The sequence below is a fragment of the Herpailurus yagouaroundi genome, unplaced genomic scaffold (genome assembly GCF_014898765.1).
Source record: "Herpailurus yagouaroundi ecotype Mexico unplaced genomic scaffold, PumYag 100, whole genome shotgun sequence".
NCBI classification, from domain to species: Eukaryota; Metazoa; Chordata; class Mammalia; order Carnivora; family Felidae; genus Herpailurus; species Herpailurus yagouaroundi.
In genome coordinates, this window is record NW_024412391.1 from 53,063,870 (window position 1) to 53,083,796 (window position 19,927).

Below are 19,927 nucleotides of genomic sequence, written 5' to 3' on the forward strand. Positions count from 1 at the left end.
ACTCAGGAGAGTGTCCTGGAAAGGAAGTAAAGAAATGGTATCAAGAAGGAAGGGGCGATCCACTGGGTCAAATATACTAAAGGGAGAGTGATTGGTTTAGTTCGAATCAAGGAGTACACACAGACAAATGTCCCCAGACTCTATATGGTCAGTTTGTTCTACTCATGACTCAGCCATTCCACCAATGTAGGAAACACAATGGCATCCCTGGCCCATTATCTGGTGAGACAAACTCACTCTTGGTACTGTAGGCTTTGTATCTGATACACAAGGGGTTATATTCAGGCTTACGGGCACTTTAACATCAGTCATTATTATATCTGCATTCATACATTCACTCCTTCAGTAGTTACTGAGAGGCATCTCTGGGCTCAACATTGAGCACATACTCATGATTAATATATACTAGTCATTTAAAACAGGCTATGTCTGAAATTACAGAATTTATCTAAGAAAGGAGATGAAAAGCATTAATCAAATGGTCACACTGGGCGAAACTGATGTTTCTTTCTACTGCACAGTAACAATGACAAGTTTATTATTAATCCTACTATTATGAGGTATTATTAATCATAGCATTGTGAGGACTATGTTTGGAATAACTCTTTGGTCATCAGTGGCTTGTTTATATCAGTTAGAACCTAATACTCTGAATGTGACCCTGGGTATGGATAGGCCTTGGGTTTTTAACTCATCTTTATGTTTCCAGCTGAGATTTCTTTAACCTTCCCCGAACTGAAGTTACTATCCACCTTAATTCCATTCTCATGTATCTCCCCTCTTTTTACTTGATCCCTTTTTAGAATTAATAAGCCAAATATAAATATAAGGCCTAGAAAAACATTAATCATGATTAACTGAGATGAATCTGAAACATAATGTGGTTTTTGTAAAATATAAATATTCATGGGATTGTCACTTGTGGGAAATTGATAATTAATAAATATGGACAATAGATGTGGAAAACAAAGATATGCTTGAATAAAAATAACATATTCTATTTCAGCAAGTATATCCTCATACAGGTAGACTTCTATTACTAGAGATTTTTGCATGTTTTTACCATGAGCATTTTTCACAGAGGTTGAGAACACAGATTCTGGAACTAAAATGCTTGGGCTCCTAGTTTGTCTACCTACCAGTTGTGTTGACATGAGTAAGTTAACCTCTCTAGGCCTCAATTTTCTTATCTATACAGAACATATAATACTTGTACTTACTTTAAAGTTATTATGAAGATTGAGTTAATATGTATAGAACATTAGAAGAGTTGCTTGTAGATAGTAAGCTTATTGTCTATATACATACAGAGAGAATGAGAGAATGAGAGAGAGAGAGAGAGGCAGAGAGAGAGAGAGAGAGACAGACAGAGAGAAAAAGAGAGAGAAGGAGCTGAAGCTCTGGGGTTAGACGAGTAGGTTCAAAGCCTGGTTTTATTACTTACTATTTATATGACCTGGTGTAGTTAATTAACCTCTTCATGTCTATTAGCAAAACAGGACTCATAATAATAGCACTCATTCCTCATAGAGTTGCCATGAAATAGTGTATATGAAGCAATTAGCACATACAATCAATACTAGCTTTTCTTTTAGGATTGGTGATGAGGTATTTTCAAAAAAGTAGATGGAATCATGTAAATGGATCACAAATTATTTATGGTCTATTCCAAAATAAAGTAAGAAAAAAAGGGAGGGGGAAGAAAACCATAACCTAAATTTCCTGCATTCTAGCAATCCTGAATGAGGGTTTCCCACAGATAGTAACTTAAATCCAAAAAGAACACAAAACAGAAATGTTGACTGAATGATTTTAAGGTTACCAGAGTGAGTGAATGGCTTGTCATTAATTGGTGATCTCTCCCATGATTTACTCACTGTGAAGAAGTTAGATTTATCAGTGAAAGAATGCTAAATACTTCACTTTTGATTTAATGGCTAAAAGCAGTAAATGCATAACAACAGCCTGTCCAGATGGTTGCTTAGTGAACTCAAGAGGAAAAGACGTAAGTTTGGAGGTAGAAAAAATACACTTTTTTTGCTGCTCTGGGGTGAGCTTTAAGAGAAATGCAGTTCTGGGAGAAACCACTGCAGCCTACAGACGAGCTGGCAGGCAGCCATAGGAAAAGAGGGAAGACTGGAGCCATTGCACATTTCCAGGACTGGGTTACAAGTAGCTCCAGGCACTGTGAATAATAACCACAACAATCAAAGGACAATCTATATGCACAAAGATCATGGAAAGGACTGTTATGACCACATTCATCTTTCCTGTGACACCTGCTTGTACAGATGATATCCATCATCAACAGCACCACCTTTTCAACTGACACAGCACTATCTTCATGGCGAGACCTAAACTTTTTTTATCCAAAGTAACTGAACTACTTTCTGTACGTAAGCCCAATTTCATTATGCCAGGGATAGAAATAAAGTCTTTTTCACATTTTATTTTCCATGGTGGGGTTTTAGATATCTCTTACAAAACAAACAAGTTGAGAGATCAGATGGACTAAAATTTTAATTATAAAATTAGTTTTTGAAAAATACTACTTCTATTAGTAAGTTGACAATAGAAAAATATGAGGAAGTATTTAAATTAAGGAAGTTAAGACTTTTTAATCCATACTTAAAAGTTTCCTAAGATACCACAGAAACCTTTCTCCTCAGAACAAGGCTAATTTTACCATGATAAGAGGACATGATTGTGCTGAAGATAATTTGCTTTCACATTGAAAATTCCCCTTAAGATAAAGAAGATCATGTTCTCTAACTTGGACCAAGAAATGGCAAAAACTGTATTTGGATTTTGATCTTTACTTACTGTCTTGATTTAAGTGAGCAAAATGTTTTATAGAAGTGGAAATAAAAAAAATACCTCTTTAACTTAATATTCCATAATGATTACTAATTAAGAATCAAATACAGGAATCTCTGTTTTTCTGATAAAATAAAAGTAGATACAAATATATAATTTATAGTAAAAATTCTTATAGATATCTTTCCTTAGACTTCTTCGTATTTCATTGTCAGAGCTTTATTATTTGTCAAATGATGGCTATTACTTCTTATCTAGAATTTACTCTTACATTGAACATTTTTTTGTTTAAATTTTTACTGGCCACTAAAGGTTACAAATTAAGCCTGCTTAATTCTTATAAGCCAGCAAAAAACCATACTTTCTCTTTCTTTATTTAGGGAAATGTCATATCAACAACTCCAATGTCATATTTACTTTATCAATTCCTTTATAATGCACAAGGGTTAGCAATTTTAAGTAGGAAATAACCAGACCAAAGTAGCTTTACAGCTAAGGTTAAAAAATGAGTGTTCAAGTAAAATATGAAGGTTTCTGGACTTTCACGAACTTTTGAACCTCCACAGCTTGCCAAATTTAGTTAAATTTTAATTGAAGTGTAAATATTATTTATCTTAAAATGAAAAGGAGAATTAATACAAACTGTTTAAAGCAGGTAGAAAGTATTTTATATAATGTTTTGTTAGATATATATCAATAGGGAACAAATACTATTTTGCCTGATAACTTCATATACCCCATGCCTTTTACTTCCTAATGGTATTATGCAGTGGTCTAACAGGTAGTTCTTACAACTTGGTGGTGGAAAGGTCATGGTGCTAACAAGATTAGATTCATAGCCAATCATCTTCAAAAATGTATATGAAAAGTGAGGGAAACAGAAAGTCTGTGCACTGCAAAAAAAGAAAAAAAAAGTTTCTAGCTCTCTAAAACCCTGTGAGGTGAAAGGTGATAATCAAAACATCAAAAAATAAAATGTCTGCAAAACTGGGTTTTGTGTGAAACATTTACCTTAGTAAGTTACATTAGCAGAATTCTGTGTTAAGGTGGTGTAAAAGAGGATATGAGTGTGCACAATGGTTTTGTTAGAAACAGCATAACCTACCAGAGATATGAGTCCCACGGTTGAATTTCACACCATCTAACCAATTCTTCCTTTCCCAGGCAATGAGAAATATTTCCTACCAGTCCAATAGACTTCCTTACCAATTTAGGGCTTTGTATTCATTCAGGGCTATGGGAGGGAATAATTAATATCCTAAAACAAAACAAAACAAAACAAAAAAATCAGTGAAACGGATGGATGATACTGGACTTTGGAGATAATTAGAAAGTCTTTTTCTTTCTTTTTTTTTCATTTTTTAACATTTTTATTTTTAAGAGGCAGAGAAGGAGCATGAATGGGGGAGGGGCAGAGAGAAAGGGAGACACAGAATGTGAAGCAGTTTCCAGGCTCTGAGCTGTCAGCACAGAGCCTGACACGGGGCTCTAACTCACAAATTGTGAGATCATGACCTGAGCTGAACTGAGTCACCCACAAGCCCCAGAACAGCCTTTTTCTAAAGCCTATAGATGAAAATAATCGTTAATAATAATAATAATAATAATAGTAATGTGACCTTGCTTAGTGTCACCCCTTTGAATTCAATTCCAGTGTCAAGTGACTCTTATTCTTTTCTTTCTCAAAGGAGTGTGTTAAGTCTTTTTCAAAGAAGAGAGGCCATTAAATGTATAACATTTGTTCCAGGTAATAGGTTAAGGATTCATGTTCATAAGAATGAAATGCTGTGTATTGTTCAGTCTCTAGTCATTGTGTGATCACTCTAGTTAGTCTTCAAGGCTTTTCTATTTTCAGGGAATAAATATTCTACCTCTCCTGAGTATCAAAGGAATAAAAGGGTAACTAATCAGCAAAGTAAATAAGTGAAGAAAATGAAAGTTATAACATTAGCGAAGACTGAAACAAGTATGTTTAGAATTGATTCAAATTAGAGCCTAACATATCAAAACCTGTGATATGTAGCCAAAGCTGTACTTAGAGAAAACTTTTTCATCTTAAATGTATTTATTGGAAAATTATATTTAAAATCAAAGAACTAAGCAATCAGTCCAACAATCTAAAAGAAGAACAAAAATAAAGCCAAGAAAGGAATTAAGATAGATATAATTGATGCATCAAGCAAATTGAAATAATTGACATAATTCAAAAAATAAAAATAATTCCATGAAAGGTCATATGAAACAGGCAAACCTTTGACAATTACAATTAAGAAAAAAGGCATAGATTTTAAAAATAAGACTATATTCAATTATATCTACACAAGATTTAAAAATTACTAAAATTGGCAAAAGAAGACCTGGAAATCTAAAAAGACAAAAAATAGTAACAGATATTGAAATGGTAATGAAATAATGACTTGCTCCCTACTGGTCCTCACTAATAGCTCCAGACACAGGTTATTTTATAAGCGAACATGGACAAATCTTCTTGAAACAGGAAATTTCTTTTTTAAACAAGCAGATCATAATAAATAATAAATAAATAATAAAATGGGTGTGTGTGTGTGGTTCAGTTCATTACGTGCCCAACTCTTGATCTCAGCTCAGGTCATGATCCTGCGGTTCATGAAGTAGAGCCCTGCCTTGGGCTCCACATTCTCCAGGTTGAGCTTATTTGGGATTCTCTCTCTCTGCCTCTCCCCAACTCAGGCGTGCCTCATTCTCCCTCTCAAAGAAACTTTAAAAATAACCAAGTGGTAACACATTGAATCCAACAATGCACTGTAAAAATAATGCAGCATGACCAAGTAGGGCTTTCTCTTGGGAATACAAAAATGGCTTACCACTAAACTCGTTCAGTGGAATGTACTCTATTAGTATATTAAAGGAGGAAAAATCATTGGATCATCACATTTGATTTTGAAAAGTTATTCTAAATTAATTCAAGATGTTTACAACAATTTTTAAAAGCTTTTTGTAAAATAAAAAATATGTAAAGTAATTTCCTTGATTTATAAAAGGATCTACCCAAGTCCCTCATCAAGCCCTATCCCTAGTGATGAAATAGGTTTATATGGACAAGAAGAAGAAAACTGTTCAACTTTTAACTTGAGGTCCCAGCCAGTGTAACAAAACAGAGAAAACTCAAATATTGGAAAGGAAGTTATAAAACTGTGACAATATGCAGATAATACAAGCATTTATATGAAAACCTCAGTGGGGTAGATAAGGGAATTTAATCAAGATGGCCAAATACAAGTTCACCATATGATAACCTGTAGCTTTTATTCCAATGAGAAAATAAAGAGAACAAGAGGTCTATTTATAATATAATAATCACATCAAATACTTGGGAATAATCCTACGATGACTTTACTGGAAGGCATAAAAGGGGAAAAATATTTTGTTCATGAATGAGAAGGATTAATATTTAATGATGTCTGTTCTCTCAAAACAAACTACGAATTTAGCACAAGACTAATAAAAAAGAGAATTTTTTTAACCAAAATTTAAAACCTGTTCTAAAATCCACAAAGAAGATTGAATATTTAAAAATCACCCAGTGCTTGCTTGGGCAGCACATATACTAAAATTAGAACTATACAGAGAAGATGAGTATGGCCTCTGAGAAAAAAAAAAAAAAAAACAACAAGATAAATGTATAAAAGAAAATGAAGGGATGGCCTTTACTGCTACATATAAAACATATTATAGGATTATAGTAATAAAAATATTATAGGGGTGCCTGGGTGGCTCAGTCGGTTGAGCGTCTGACTTCAGTTCAGGCAATGATCTTGTGGTTTTTGAGTTAGAGTCCCACGTCGAGCTCTGTGCTGACAGCTAAGAGCCTGGAGCCTTCTTTGGATCCTGTGTCTCCCTCTCTCTGTCCCTCCTCTGCTCATGCTCTCTCTCAAAAATGGATGAACATTAAAAAAATTAAATAAAAAACTTTAAAAAATATTATATTAGTGGGATAGGAATTGATAACTACATCAGTGGAAGAGGAGTTTAAAAATAGAGAAAAGCATATGCTAATTTAAGATACCATAGAAGTGGCATTTTAAATAAATGGAGTAAGAGGTTCATTTTTTAATATGAGTTCTTGGGAGAATTATCTACTTATTTAGAAAGATGTTTAGAAAGTTAGCTCATATCTCATATTCATAAAGACAAATTTCAAATGATTATAATCTAAGCATAACATTATAAGAGTATTACACTAATAGTATAATTTTTTTTTCCTGTTTGGATATGGAAGGTATTCTTTTATTTTTCTTAATGTTTATTTATTTTTTAAAGAGAGAGAGCACAAGCAGGAGAGGGGCAGCAAGAGCAGAGCAAAGGATCTGAAGCGGGTTCCATGCTGACAGCAGAGAGCCCAATGTGGGACTCGATCTTATGACCTGTGAATTCATGATGTGAGCTGAAGTCAGATGCTCAACTGAGTGAGCCGCTGAGGTGCCCCTGGAAAGTATTCTTAAATAAAAAATTTCTAACAGGGAAGAATTGGAAGTGAACTCAACGTCTCTGTATAGAGGGACTCCTAATCTGTGGTATGGAAAATAAGACATCAATTTAAAGGAAAGAGGCACTGATAAAGGGAAAAAAAATCAGGTTTTGTTATCATGGTAGGTATATTATGATACAATTTTTATTTAAAAAAGACCAAAACAATACATTTTCTCTACAATTACCAATTTTTACAAATGCATAAAACAAAGTCTAAAGTACCCACATTAACCTGATGGCAATCGTGGGCCGTGTAGAGGGGGACTAGAATTTAATATTACTATCATAGATATTTTAGCACTGTAGATAATACTTAAAGTTGAAATAACGATATCTAAAAATGGATAGGTTATAAGTAGGTTAGATAAGTAAAAAAAAAAAGTCATTGTGGGGAAAAGGTGATAAATCCACAATTTCTACAAAGGAAATGACAAATATGAAGATCAAATGTTATTGGAAATAAAACAGCTATCTGATTTGACAACTGTGGGGATGAGTTTGTTTTACGAGTTCAGCTAAAATCCTACAGACTCAAGCAGTTTTAATTTTTTCTGTTTTAGTAAAATAAAATGTTTTCAACATACTCCAAAGGGTAAATGATTTCATTTCAAAATAGTTAAATGAAATAAGCATGATTTATAGTGCAAATCAAAATATTTAAATCATGCCATTTCTGTGGTATCGCTGGAGGCAAACTTTTTATCCAAATGTTCTTCTTTGTAGCTTAAAACATAATGTTAACCCATGGTCCATATTATTTTAAGTGTATTTAGTGCCTAAATAAGTTCTAGGAATTTCTCTGCTCAAAATTAGCCAATGTTGACCATGAGGGATTCAAAAGCAATATTAACCCAAGGTCACTGAAATGGCCCTAAGAAAACAATTTTCCTAAGTGTAAACATATAGACCAATCTTATGCACATTTTTAGAACTACATGTTCTTTTTTAACTGTTCCTGGTCATTTTGTGTATGTTTGAGCTCTACCAGGAATCCTATTTTGATCTCCTCATGCCCAAAAAAGATAGAAATAAGGAAAAATAGAAAGGAAAATAAAAAACAACTGTGACTCAGAGCTTAAATTGTATTAAAATTAATGCCAGTAAAGATTTTTTGGGAGATAGTTAATACTGGTGGGAAGTGAGAAGGGTCTTCCTAAACTGCTGTGGGGAGAGCAATTTAACAACGTGGGGCAAGAACCTTGACAAATATTCATATAATTGCTCACACTGGATCTATGTCTAGGCATTTATCCTAAAAAAAACTGCAGCTAGATGAAAATTAATATCCTATTATATTCATCATAGGATCATTTATAACATCACAGACAAACTAAAATTCCAGCAATAGGGCCAGCAATAGGGTACTTGTGGATAAACAAACTATGATACATCTGTATGATAATAGATTATTTTCTATGCAATAAAATATCTTTGAAGATGAATTCATAACATGAGAAGATGCTTATATTTATCAAAAAAGATACAGAATTTGATTTATAATAATGAATACACACACACATACAGTATGTATGTGTGTGTGTATATATATATACATATATATACATATACATATATATACATATATATACATATATATACATATATATACATATACATATATACATATACATACACATATATGTATATATGTATACATATATACAGTATGTGTGTGTATGTATATATATATATATATATATATATATATATATATATATAAATACAAATACTTGTATCTATCTATCTGCCTACTACCTACTTACCTACTGACCTATATTTGAAAGGAAGGAAATAATTGCCAGTGACTCCTGGCAATGGAGGTAAAACAATGTACTTTAATCTTCTCTGGCCTGTATCAATGCTTCAGCCTAATTTGTTTTTTGACAGTAGGTACTGAAAAAGTGAAAATCTCCTTATTGTGTAAAGTGAAAAATAAGAAAAAAATTAACAATAGCCCAATCATTTCTCTTCTAGTTTCCCATCCCTGGTTCCCAGGGGAAGATTCTCTAAATCAGTATATTCTTTTTTCAGTGGCTATGCATGGGCTCTTCTTGTTTGAAGACTTCACTGCTGCTGCACCTTTATTTTCTATTTCTTTGTTTATTATAAGTGGAGAAAGTATTGTGTACTCTTCCCCTAAAGCACAAACCTGACACTGTCCAGCAGAAGGTGGTACTGAAGTCTGTGAGTTCATTATCACCTTGAAAAGCAGGCTGTAACCTCTAGGCTCATCCATCTGCGAGAAGGAGAGGGAGGAGAAGGAAGAAAATATGTTGACAGGTAAGAAGAAACTCAGTCTCAAATGGTGTGGAATGAGTAAGATATTCACCAGTGTGGTCTTCTCATTGACTGGGGCTCAGCTGGGACTATGGCAGGTCCAGGCCACCAATTTCACTGCCACCACTGTCACCTCCCACTCCAGCTTCTGTTTATGAGAATGAGGCTAGTTTCTCAATGGTCCCTTACCTTCAAGGCTACTACTTCCAAAATGGGGTGGGACTATAGCATTTTTGGTTTGTTTGTTTGTTTGCTCAGTTGCTTAGGGAGATAAGATTTGACAATATTTGAAATCAAAACATTTACCTGTCCCTATTGACCTGACCACTACAACATTTTTTTGTGATCAATTCTAATTTTTAAACCAAAACATGCTTATTACCATGTGAACTCTGAATATCAACATGACCTCTGCTTCTGCTTCTCTTTTTTCTAATCAGAGTGGGCTACCTACTTTATTTAACCTCATTTCACAGAGGTTAGATAACCACAAACAGAATTTTTTTAAAACTCTGCTTTAGGAATGGACTAACATATTTGTAACATTTGCATTTAAGTTTTTGAATTGTGGGTAAATTTTATTTATAATTTTTATTTTCCAAATTTTTTTATAATGAGTATTACTTGTATATTAAAAGGGAAGAGAGAAAGAAATATGCATTGTGGGTAACAGCTGACCTTTGTCTAAGCTATTTTAACTACCTTTAAACCAAATCACATTTACTGGTGGGAAAAATATATGCATGTAAGGTGAGCCACACACAAAAAAATACTGTTGGTAATTTAACTCTCTATGGTTGATATTTCTATACTCTGCTTTTCATAATATCATGTCACCAAATTCTGTGCCTTCTGGTCTTTCGGGTTTCTGCTCAAACCTTCACATATCACCCTAATGCTCTCTCTCCACATGTCTACTAATCTAGTAGCTATCACCCTGTACATTTCTTCCATAATTCCCACCATAAAATCTGTAATTATTTTATTTGTTTACTTATTTTTCTGTCTTCTCACACCTGTAAGTAAGCTTCCTCTGCAGGACATAGGCTGTGAGTCCTTTTTCTAGAATACTGCCTGACATAAGAGAGTACATAACTGATATTTAAAGGGTCAATGATTAAATACATCATATTTTTAATAATTTTTCTAGTTTTTCTTTTACAACCACACACCAGAATAGCTCCCAAGATGGTGAGAAGGTGACTAATTTTTACTCTGGTGATAACAAATAACTAGCAATTTTGCTTATATTTCACATGTGAACCATCAATTTTCCTGAAAATGAGTAAAAAAAATAAGATTGGGATCGTGTTGTTTTCACATACTTTTAAATTTCTGCATGCAACAGTATTTCCAGCTCCAGCTGGAATAGAACTAAAAGTACTGGAATATTATGAGAAAAGCTATTCCTGTACAATGTCCAATCTGATTTTGCAAACTAAGTATGTTTGGAAAAGTTGTAGAGAATATGAAAGAGATTTTAGATGCTAATGCCACAAATATCTTGGGACTGGTCTCAAAACTTGACCCCAAAAAGTCACTTAATATTTTTGCCTTTCATACTGTACAAAATGTATTGCACATGCTGTATTTTAAAATAAGTGATCAAAGTAGTGACAAAACAAACCATTACATATAGTGCTTTCTATGTGCCAGGAACTGTTTTTTTACATGCTTTATGCGAATTATTAACTCCTCTAATCTTCTGCATAACCTTATCACATAGGGATTATTAGCCTCCTTAATTTACTGATGTGGAAACTGAGGCAGAGAGTAAGCATATTAGAAGGAAAGAAGCATCTATAGCAGCGCATCTGAGTTTCCCTCACTAAGCACAGTGCTCCACTTTATAAAGCACATTTTTCCCTTTCCAGAGTGACTGCTGGCTGGCCCAAGGTCATGTGGCTCAGTAGAGCCAGGATCGAAACACAGCCTGGCAACAGAGGTTTCCTCCTAGCTCTCTATGTTGTAATGCTTCTCAAAAGACCTGTAATGGGTAAGACATATTAGAGGAACTCAATCTGCTATCATTTACACACAGGAACCTGTGGTGTGGATAGGACGGACACTGGAGTCGGATTTAAAAGTCTTGGAATCAAACTCTGAGCTCTATTCTTGAACCTGTCGCTCACGTAGCTTCAGTTTGCTCAACTCTGAAGTGGCGATGCAAACCCTCCACTGTTGTGCTTTTATGAGCAGCAACTGAGTCAATGGGTAGCATATGCTGCATCATTCTGGAAGCCTTAAAGAATGATTGAGTCTTGTGAATTGGGGCTGTTTTTTATTCCTTCTATAAATAATGAAGCTCATGAAATTATTTAAGCAAGTGAGGGACATCAGATAGTCAGTTCAGCTGATCTCAAGTCAAAACCAAGACTCTTCCCAGTCTCAAAACCAAGACTCTTCCCAGGTCTTTTCTACTTAAATATCTAATTCGACAAATCTTTCAAATATACTTAGGAACCAAACCCTGAGCACGTTCTGTAGAGAGTAGCAGGAGGAAAGGGTATGGTCACTGTTCTCACAAGTCATGGACAGCAAAGGAGATAAGATACCCAAACCAAAGCAGATCATGATACATGTTGTGAGAGGAAAAAAAGTTTGGTGAAATCAGAGGAGGAAGGAGCACTTTTGGGTGGGGAGATTAGAAAAGGAGACTTCCAGTATATGAATATTAGCAGAAAAGAGGAGTAACATATACTAAAAAAAATTTAATTCTCTCTGAATCAATTTTCACCTTTCATCAAACATCCACTCTTTTTAAGGCACTGTGCTAACAGGGGAACCGAGGAGAGGAAGACAGAGCTTAGACTCTGGGGAAGATGGTCTGAGTTCCCTCTCCAGAGTAGTGCAATGCCCAAAGGACATCCATAACTAAAAACTGTACTCCACAGAGGTGGAGAAAAAAAGGAAGCAAGTATAATGTTGTATGGATATTGATGAGGAAGCATTTAATTCTGTCTATGGGAGAAAGAGTCCAGGGGGAGCTACAGTAAGGGATGGTTGAACAGTCTCAAATGAAGCTTGAGTAGGTCATTTCTAAGTAGTTAAGAGAAGGGAAGGATAGTTCAAGCAAAGGACACAACATGACCCTTGATTTTGGATGTTTCTCCTGTCATGTATATAGAGAATCACAAAACTGGGGACATGGTAGGGTGGAGGGTAACTCTCAGTTCTCCTGTTTTCTTTCAGAATTTAACTTTTGTTTAAAAAAAAATGTTTTTAACTACTTGGCTTGATACCACTCTCTTCTATTTGAGCACTGATCTCATGAGCAGTTAAACAGACTTGGTTTCACATGTCAGTCTCTGCTCTCCACCCTCTACAGAATGTCCCAGAAGGTTGGGACAGGAATAGAGGGGAAATGATGCTTTTAAGCAAAGGAGGATCAGGTTTAAAATGGCTAAAGGGGATAAGAGAGGGAGACAATGAATTAAGTTTTAAGAAGTCTGTATTATAAAACATTTCTAACATATAGTACATAGAAGAGTGTGACTCCTTTTTATTTCCTCCTGTATTGTTTTGAAATACATTTGAAACCACACATCATTTCATCCATAAGTATTTTAATATATATCTCTAAAAGCAAAAAGACTCATTCTAACCAAAACAAATACAATTAACTCACCTACAAATTGTAACAATATGAACCAACTTTGTAAGATTTTTGAGACTGAATAGCTTATACAACATCAAGTTCTGATCCTCTAAAGAGAGATGAAGGTGGTTAGTGCCATCAATGTGTGGGAAATGCCAAGTATTAGGAAATAGGTGACATCTCCCAGGAGGCAAACAATAGATGAATACATTAGGGAAAACATTTGAATAAAAGCCATTGATAGGAAGAGTTGGAATAACATGAGATCTGGGAGGGCTGGAGGAATCAAGAAGTCTCTCCACTTGTGAATACAATGAGGGGGGCTGGGCCTTGAAAGAGGAAGGAACTTAAGTAGGTGGGGAGAATGGTGGCATTCATCTGTGGGAAATGGCCTGAATGATTTAATGGATCTTGACTGGTACAAACACACACCTCCCAGGAAAGTAGGGAAATAAGGTCACCTAGGTAGAGGAGACAACAATGTGTATTCATGATTTCCCAGGATTTGAATTGCATTCACTGTTTCAATAAATGTTGGTTGAACGTGGAGACCATGCTAGGAGCATACAAAAACATGACATCAGGCCTGTTAACAAGTAGATTTAGGTCTAATGTGGGAGTCATAAAAGCAAAAATACCACAATAATTACAAATCATTCAATAAACATTTATTGAACATCCTCTATGGGTCAGATACCACCAGATGTAAGCTTCAAATACAATGATAAATAAGCCATGGTCCTCAAGAAGCCATTGAACCATAAATGAGTTTTGATTGGATGCTGCCACGAGAAAGAAGTATTTTTAGGGGAAGTTATTTTTCTGTCTGCACAAAGAATTAAGTAAAGGATAGTCTGAGTCAAGAAGACAAAGTGGTAAATTGAAATAAGGTATTAACAACAAAAATGGAGATAAGGGGATCATACAAGAGATGTATGAGTGGGGAAAAAAATAGCAGGAGAAACTGAGCAAATCATGTCCAGAAGTCTCAGGTGGGGATTGTGTATTCACATGTGTGTGTCTGCACACAGGCGTTTCAGGTGTGAGCCATTTCACTTCTCTTTTCAAGTGTATGAAAATTTTCTCTGGTACTAACATCGAGCTGTAGAGAGATCACCTTTCTTTGACAGAAAGAAAAATTTAGTTTACATGTGGTGAGGTCCCAAAACATCCTGCTGGGGACATTGGATTTCTTTGTAGAAGGGTAACTTCCCCACTGCTGATGCCTTGATGTGCCAATTTGTGCTCCTCAAATGTGAGTGTTAAACTTAATAAAACAAAACAAAACAAACTGTTTTTTGGATATCAGTATTAAGGTCCACTTGGAGCGAATGTTTCTTAAATGATTGACCAAAGTAAACTCTTATGCTTTCCACGTGCTCACTTGGAGTCAGCAAACAACACATAGATCAGAACAATCAGTAAATTATTTCCAAGGATTGGAAACAGAAATCCTCAGATGATTCACTGATGATTCAGATTTCTGTGTATCGCGTCTACCCTACTTGTTGCCAAGGGAACTAGGGGCCTACTTCCTACCACACCACAGCTATTAAAAGTACCAGCAAAAGCCACAGGGGAGTAACTTCTCTCCTCTTTTATTAAAAATGACTAACGGACTACATGTCAGTTACACAAAGTAGATTTGTATTTTATTCATGGAGGTCATATCCATGAGGTATTGAGATGCCAGGTTATTATTCTATTTATCAACTGCTTTTGTTCTGCCACTTTCCTCATGCAGGAAGAAATTTCTATCAAGAACTAAAGATGCCAACAGAAAACGCATTTTTCCTGATATAATCCAGGCTGATGTGCTTCTGTAGTAGTAGCCATGGTCTGTGAAATGTGTGTCAACCTCAGCCAGGGTTAGAAGCCACAGTCATACTGCCAGCCTGGTCTGCTCCTCTGGGTCATGAGTGCAAGAGAAGGACAGAGACAGGGAGAAGGAGATAGGCTGCCTTCCACAAGAGGGTACTGTACACGTTGTAGCTTTGATCTGTTGATCATTCTCTGACAATCACCATTACGAAGCAACATAAAAATGTCATTATAGTCAGATATTTTTAAGAGAAAACCAGCAATGGATGGATACTCTTGCACAGATAACCTAAATTTTTCCCTTTAATGTGTTCTTTGAGCTCAGTTCTCATCTGGAAATAGGGCATGAAGACTGCCTTTATGCACAGTTGTCAGGAAGACAGATGCAGGACATAAGTTAACAGCACAAACAAGCACACTCTATGCTCACACAGAGCAGGGTCTCCCATCCATTAGGAATACTTGGTAGGACAAGACAGTTGAAAGCATCCCAGGAATAATTCTTTCATTTGCCTTAAGGCTTGCTAGAAAATCTGTAAAGGAAGGACATTTTCTCTTTTCAGATGGACACATTTTGTCTCCACAGTTCCATAGGGCCAGAGAGAAGCTACCAGATATTCTTACATGAGCCTCACCTAAGAGGTGTCAGACACCTAAGTGCTTTTCTATGCCTAAATTTATACAATATTAGAGCTCTTCTGCCCTTTGAAGGGGCAATATAATTATGAACTTATCAATTTAAATTTGTTAAATGGGTAGTAAATGTTAACTTGTAATAAATGATTTTTTTGAAGACACAAACTTGATCACACCATATTTTCCCTCCTTAATCTAGCCTAAGGTTCCTATTTCTTAGAAACCTTATTAGTGAATGAAATCCAAGCTCTTTTTCATGGGATGCAGAGCCTTTCATGGTCTTTTCTGACATCTTTTGGTACTTGAGCAACACAGAATTATTTATATCTCCCATCTCCTATCACTGCCCCACACATCTGTGATTTGGCACAAAGACCTTGCTAAACTTGTCATGTCTTCACTCTCTTCCTATGTGATAGTTTCCTATTTATTCTCAACACAATTCAAATATCAGTTGCTCTGCTGGGTCTTTCCTGATTCAAATGCTATCAAAAGTAATTCTTACGTAGGACCTCTGGCTTTGTCCATGTTTAATTATACTTCTAATACTGTATGTAACTATTTGTTTACGTGTACATGTACTTTTTCTTCTGTTACACTGCACCGTCCTTGGGAGCCAAATCCATATTATTATTTTTTAACACTTTGCACAGTACCCAGTATACTTTAAGCTCTTCGTAACTTTTGTAGAAATCTTTTTCCATTTGGCAAACCTTATGACTATTGTTAGAGAAAAGTTCATTTTAAATAAATGCAAATGTTAAAAATGTTAGTGATACATTAAATAAACATTGCAAATGTTAGAAATAAATGCAAATGTTAGAAAATGTTAGGGATACATTAAATAAACATTGCAAATCTGTGCCTTAGAAAAGAACTGTGTCCAGAATTCCTTGCTGGCCAATTAAGGAAAAGATCAAAGTATGTAAGTCAGGTAGATGGAATGTAAATTAGAGATATTTTTTCAACAAAGAACAATGACAGTGAGGCCCCCTCCCAATCTCTGATGTTGGGACTAGCTGGTGGAAAACTTGAGGTGTCATTTTTCAGAATGTTCCAAGGTCTCTGAATGGAAGTTTTGCAACAAGACCATCAGGCAAAAACTGTGAAGGAAGGGCTCATTTTATCATATACAGTGTTTGTTTCTATGTTTGGTTTTGTTTGGTTTGGTCGGGGTAGTCACATGCCAGAGGCCCAAGTATTTGAGAAGTTCACAGCCCTGGAACACAAGATTAATGTGAATTTACAGGGACAGATGAAGCAGGAGGGTCTTATTTTAAAACAAGACTCCTACTGCACTTCTTCTATGAGATCTAAGGTATCCATAATGCATGGCTTACTGTAAAGGAAACTAGAAGAAGTACTGGGTACTGTGACTTGTCATCAGCAACTGGGACCCTACCTGGGAAATGCTGGTGTAGCACAGCGCTGAGGTTTCTGGAGTTAAAACCAGAGTCACATCCATTAAAATGAGAAAAGTTAGGACATGCTGAAAAAGCTCCCAATATAAATAGCATAATTGGGCCAAATGCTAGAGCAGAGTCAGGAAATGAAGAGAAACCAGGCTGTAATTGGGAGGTACAGGGATCTTTCAACAAGCATCTAGATACTAACTAGCCTCTTTGTGGGCAGGTAATGTTGGTATAAAGTGCTTGGTAAATAATTGCAAAATATTCTCCACTTCCCCTAGAGGAGTGAAAATTTTCTTCAAAAAGAAGAAAGAATAGAGAACGTATTTGTGCCAGGGTTTCTAAATCCTCAGTGGAATTGCTATTTGGAATTACTGCCTACTTTCCTGATAGTGGTACTCCTGGACCAACCCCATGGAGCCTAGGTTTTCACCAAGCTGAAGTCTGAAAGCCCAAAGTGAACATGAAAAATGGAACATAGATTTCAAGAAATCCATCAGGCAATTTGAATACGTGGAAATGTTTGACCCGTATAGAGCTTCCCTTGTCCTCCTAACATCAATGAATGGACTTTTGTTCTCCACTGGGATATGTTCCTTTATGGATGTTGTCATCTGGATGTTCCTCTGCCTACACATTTTCTGGACAACATCCTTGTGCATTTGGCAGTCAAGATTCTCAGGAACTCTTAGGAGGAATATGTAAAGACATGGGCTGGCTTCCTATTCTGAAACAAGAAGCCATACTCACTTTTCCCTGCTCCTGAGTGGCATCTTCCCCCAGAAGATCACCCAGGAACAGTAGGTAGCCCGAGGAAGTAAGTGCCTTCTATCCCCACAAATGGCATCACAAGGGATTGAGCAATAACCCTAATGGCACCAAAAGAGTGCAGCTGACAAGAATAACATTTCAAGGGCCCAGAAAACCAAAATGCCATTGGAAATAGAGCTAAAAAACAAAAACAAAACAAACAACAACAACAACAAAACAGGCCAGAACCTATATGTTCAGCGTAAACAGCACAATTGCCTTCTGAAACAGAAGGTATAACTAGGATCAAGAGTCTTCTAACATAATAACCAAAATGTCCAGGACACAAGAGAAAATCACCCATCATACCAAGAACCATGAAAATCATAATCTGAATTAGAAAAGACAATCAAGTGGTGCCAGGGACAAGATAAATTATGCGATGGAACATCTGACAAGGTTCTTAAAGCAGCTTCAAGAATCAATTACAAATCCTCTTGAAATAAATGGAAAAATATAAAATCTTACAAAGAAATAGACATTATGACAACCTATGGAAAAGGAAAAATTATTTGCACGTGATATATCTGATAAGGCGTTAATATCCAAAATATACAAAGAACTCATGCAATGCAACAGAAAAGAAAAAAAAAATCCCCAAAATAATCCAATTAAAAAATTGGCACCACATAAACAGACATTTTTCTGAGGAAGGGATATGAAGGGCCAGCAGGTACACGAAAAGGTGTTCAACATCACTAATCATCATGGAAAAGCAAATCAAAACCACAATGAGATATCACCTCTCAGAATGACTATTATTAAAAATATAAGAGATAACAAATGCTAGCAAGGATGTGGAGAAAAGAGAACTTTTGTGCAATGTTGGCGGGAATAGAGCTTCCTTAAAAAATTTAAAAAATAGAACTAGTATATGATCCAGCAATCCCACTTCTGGGTGTATGTCCAAAGGAAAAGACAACACTGTTGAAGAGTTATCTGCACCCCCATGTTCACTGAAACATTATTTACAATAGCCAAGACATGGAAACAACCTAATGTATAGATAAAAGAGAAAGGAAGTGGTGATATATATATAATTATAATACATATAACGATGTATCAATTTTAAAATACCAATATATATCAAAAGATACAAACTTTTTAAAAAAAGAAATGAAAACAAAGAAATAAAAGTTATAGAAAAGACCTGGGCGAGTTCACACAGTGCCATTTCCAGATGAAATTCCATGATTCTGGTTGTGTTTCAATTCATCATAAATATTATACATGGTACTAACAGTTGTGAACTGGAATAGCCTTGGGACAAACAAGGATATGCAGGGGCTCTTACATTTCCTTAGCTGTAATCAGTATTTCACCCACCCCCCTACTTTCCCTATTTGCCTCAGTAAATTAAACTCTTCAGGAAAGGTCAGATTATAGTATTCTGAGAAATAAAAATAACATTTATTCATGCTCTGTTCTGGGATTACCCAACCCAACCTGACTTGTTATTATCAAAACTAGCATCTATAATACTGGGAAATGAGCCATCTTTTTGTAAGAAGTTCCTGGTTTAACTATCTCTAAGTCTGCATCTGGTTTCAAGATAGATGGCCTTAATGAGATCAAGTATTCTGAATAGAAATTGCAGTTACAGCTGATGATCAAAATGGCCTTTCAAGTTCAGAAACACTACCTTGCAGGGATCTGCCCTAACCACCCCATCCCCCCAGCATGTACTAGGTGAAGTGAATTTAAATCTCAGAACAATTTAATTTTTTTTAATGTTTATTCTTGAGAGAGAGAGACAGAGCACAAGTGGGGGAGGGGCAGAGAGAGGGAAACAGAATCCGAAGCAGGCTCCAGGCTCTGAGCTGTCAGCACAGAGCCCAACGCAGGACTTGAACTCATGAACCATGAGATCATGACATGAGCTGAAGTCGGACACTTAACTGACTGAGCCACCCAGGTACCCCAAATCTCAGAACATTTTAAATTCACATCTATTACTTATCAAGCAGTTAAAACTGACAGACACCCAAAAATGTTAGTAAGATCTCTACGCACTGGTAAAGGCTTCTTGCCCAGAAAGATCCTTGGGGCG

At 35.7% G+C, this 19,927-nt stretch overlaps 2 long non-coding RNA genes and 1 pseudogene across 4 annotated transcripts in view; 2 read left to right on the forward strand and 1 right to left on the reverse strand.

Annotated features, from left to right (window-relative positions):
- The window catches only part of LOC121028665 (uncharacterized), a 15,749-nt gene extending 8,605 nt beyond the window's left edge, over positions 1–7,144 (forward strand). The window contains exon 3 of the long non-coding RNA XR_005789375.1: positions 7,117–7,144. This is a non-coding gene — a long non-coding RNA (uncharacterized LOC121028665). The remainder of the gene's footprint in view (positions 1–7,116) is intronic.
- LOC121028663 (uncharacterized) overlaps positions 1–9,779 on the reverse strand; it is a 49,555-nt gene extending 39,776 nt beyond the window's left edge. For 2 of the 3 annotated variants that reach the window (XR_005789373.1, XR_005789374.1), the window contains exons 1-3: positions 9,656–9,779; positions 9,476–9,562; positions 3,923–4,075 (exon numbers count right to left, since the gene is read on the reverse strand). This is a non-coding gene — a long non-coding RNA (uncharacterized LOC121028663). Of the gene's footprint in view, positions 1–2,942; positions 4,076–9,475; positions 9,563–9,655 lie in introns of those variants that run through there. The other variant, XR_005789372.1, reaches the window with a different exon arrangement.
- LOC121029003 (uncharacterized) lies at positions 6,380–6,480 on the forward strand (annotated as a pseudogene).
- Positions 9,780–19,927: the final 10,148 nt, after the last annotated feature.